This window comes from Melanerpes formicivorus, unplaced genomic scaffold (genome assembly GCF_026170545.1).
Source record: "Melanerpes formicivorus ecotype bairdi unplaced genomic scaffold, bMelFor1.0.p_v2 SCAF_9, whole genome shotgun sequence".
Lineage (NCBI taxonomy): Eukaryota > Metazoa > Chordata > Aves > Piciformes > Picidae > Melanerpes > Melanerpes formicivorus.
This window is the reverse complement of record NW_027142361.1, coordinates 1,070,338-1,073,303: the sequence shown is the minus strand read 5'-3', so window position 1 is coordinate 1,073,303 and position 2,966 is coordinate 1,070,338. Positions and strand designations below refer to the sequence as shown.

Below are 2,966 nucleotides of genomic sequence, written 5' to 3'. Positions count from 1 at the left end.
CACAGACTCAACCTGGTCCAAGTGGATGGCTCTGATAACACAGAGAGCTCGAATGGGAAATCTTGAAAGACCTGGTCTAGTGGAGGTGATGTCAAGTTGGCCTGAAGGTATCAACTGTGCCAAACCTCTAGAGGAGAAAGTAACTCGTGCTGAGGAATCTCCTCCTTACAATGACCTTTCTGATGATGAAAAGAAATATGCTTTGTTCACAGACGGTTCCTGTCGTCTTGTTGGAAACAAGCGAAGGTGGAAGTCTGCAGTGTGGAGTCCAACACGCCGAGTTGCAGAGGCGAAAGATGGAGAAGGAGAATCCAGTCAGTTTGCAGAGGTAAAAGCTGTCCAGCTAGCTCTCGACGTGGCTGAACGTGAGAGATGGCCAAAGCTTTATCTCTACACCGACTCATGGATGGTAGCCAATGCTCTATGGGGTTGGCTAAAGAACTGGAAAAAGAGTGGTTGGCAGAGGAAAGGAAAACCCATTTGGGCAGCCAACCTATGGCAGGACATTGCTGATCGAATCGAGAGAATTCCAGTGAAAGTGAGACACATTGATGCTCACATTCCTAAGAGCAAAGCTACTGAGGAACAGCAACACAACCATCAGGCAGATCTGGCTGCAAGAGTTTCTCAAGTAGACATGGACTCTAATCTTGATCTTGACTGGAAACACCAAGGTGAGATATTCTTAGCTCGGTGGGCTCATGATTCATCAGGACATCAAGGCAGAGATGCAACATACCAATGGGCTCGTGACAGATCCATTGACATTTCCATGGATGCTATCACACAAGTCATCCATGACTGTGACATTTGTGCTGCTATTAAGCAGGCAAAACGACTTAAGCCCTTGTGGTATGGTGACAGATGGTCCAAGTACAAGTATGGTGAAGCTTGGCAGATTGACTACATCACTCTACCACGTTCTCGTTCTGGTAAGCAATACGTGCTTACTATGGTAGAGGCAAACACTGGATGGTTGGAAACTTATCCAGTTCCACATGCAACTGCACGCAACACCATTCTCGGTCTGGAGAGACAGATCCTGTGGAGACACGGAACTCCAGAGAGGATTGAGTCAGACAACGGAACTCATTTCAAGAACAACCTTGTAAAGAACTGGGCAAAAGAGCACGGTATTGAGTGGATATTCCACATTCCCTACTATGCACCAGCTTCAGGGAAGGTTGAACGCTACAACGGTTTGTTGAAGACCACTCTCAAAGCCATGGGAGGTGGATCTTTGAAAAACTGGGAAAAACATTTAGCACAAGCAACCTGGCTGGTAAATAGTAGAGGTTCAGTGAACCGAGCTGGACCTGCACATTCAGATTTGCTACGGAAAGTAGAAGGTGATAGAGTTCCTGTTGTTAGAGAAAAGAATCTGTTAGGTAAAACTGTTTGGGTATTTTCGCCCTCAGGAGAGGCTAAACCTGTCCGAGGGGTGGTTTCAGCTGAAGGTCCGGGTCACACTTATTGGGTAATGCAAGAGAATGGTGAAATTCAGTGTATTCCACAAAGAAATTTAACTTTAGCTGAAAGAGGTTAATTTCAAACTGTTGTACAGCTACATTGCGTCCAAAGGAAGAACCAACGAGGAATCTACGGTGCACGAACCCTGAGATCCCTGAGAGCCCTGAGTCAACTAAGAGACCCTGAGAATCCCTGTTTCCCTTTTCTTCGCTTCGTCGGTGAAGAAATGAACTGTTTTCCATTTTTCTCATTTTCTGATTTTCATGGACTTTTGAATCATCTACATCTGAGCGTAGCCGGAATGGACTATGAACTTTAGTCACGAACTGTAAATGTCATCTTGGATTGGATGGACAGTGTGAACAGCCGATGAAATTGTTTAGAAGGGGTGGACTGTGACCGTTTGAGGCTGTCCCCTTAAGAAAGGGAATATGGTGGACGGAAGTTGGTAAACGGAAGGAATAATCTGAACTAATTTCATTGGGAGAGTGGGAGGAAGCACCTTCGGAACTGGGAGTGAACTGGACCTTTCCAGCACTTCTCTGTCAGTCTTGCTTCCGCCTCTTCTTCGTGCAGCAGCTCTGTTTTGTGTTGGGCTTTCTGCCAAGGCCTCGGCCTTGAAAACCAGATAACGGCCGGTATTAACTCCCTTCCATTTAACACGAACTGCTTCTAAGTTTTTTTCCTCTCTTTTCTTTCTCTTTCTATCCCATTCTGGGGAAAGGGGGGGAAGAGAGGGGAGAGCGGAGGTGGGGAACCCCTCTCTGTCCGAGGGGGGTTACTCTCATTCCTGTGTTACTCTGTTGCATATCTTTGTATATATTGTAGATATTGTAAATTTGTAAATATTTCCCTGCAAATCCTACATTGCTTTGTAAATATAGCTCCACTGCTTTGCTAATTCAGCTTGTGAGGTTTTTTTTTCCCTTTCCCTTCAATGTTTCTTTCCCTTTACTTTACAAGGGGGAAGGGAGGAGGCTTCTTGGCCTTACCCTTCCAAACCCACGACAGAGAGTCAGAAAGTCGTCAGCAAAACTCATTCTCTTTTCAACAGTCCAGTGTGGCCTGTGCGAAAGCAGAATGGAGACTGGCGTCTGACAGATACTTACCTGGCAGGGGAGACACCATGATCAGGCAGGTGGTTTTCCCAGGGCGAGGCTCATCCTTTGCACTCCAGGTGTGCTGACCCCTGCGATTTCCCCAAATGCGGGAAACTCGACTGCATAATTTGTGGTAGTGGGGGACTGCGTTCGCGCTCTTTTTTTTCTGGCTGTAGAGAATGCTGGAGCCTGGCCCTTGAGACGCAGGGTAGTGGGGGCAACTCTTGTATAAGGTGTGAGCAGGTTGACTATCTGCTTAATATGGTGGCCAGACTGAGGGATAAGTTTGCTAGCCTTAGAAATGTAAGGAAATGTAGGAAAGAGATGAACCAGAGGAGGAAGGAAATGGACCAAAGGAGGAAAGAGGTGAATCAGAATCAGAAGAGGAAAGAGTTG

The 2,966-nt window shown here is 46.5% G+C and overlaps 1 non-coding gene across 1 annotated transcript; it reads left to right on the top strand.

The window, feature by feature from the left end:
- Positions 1-2,571: 2,571 nt before the first annotated feature.
- On the top strand, positions 2,572-2,735 carry LOC137443542 (U1 spliceosomal RNA). The gene has a single exon (XR_010987922.1). It is a non-coding gene; the product is annotated as a U1 spliceosomal RNA (small nuclear RNA).
- The last annotated feature ends 231 nt before the right edge of the window (positions 2,736-2,966 follow it).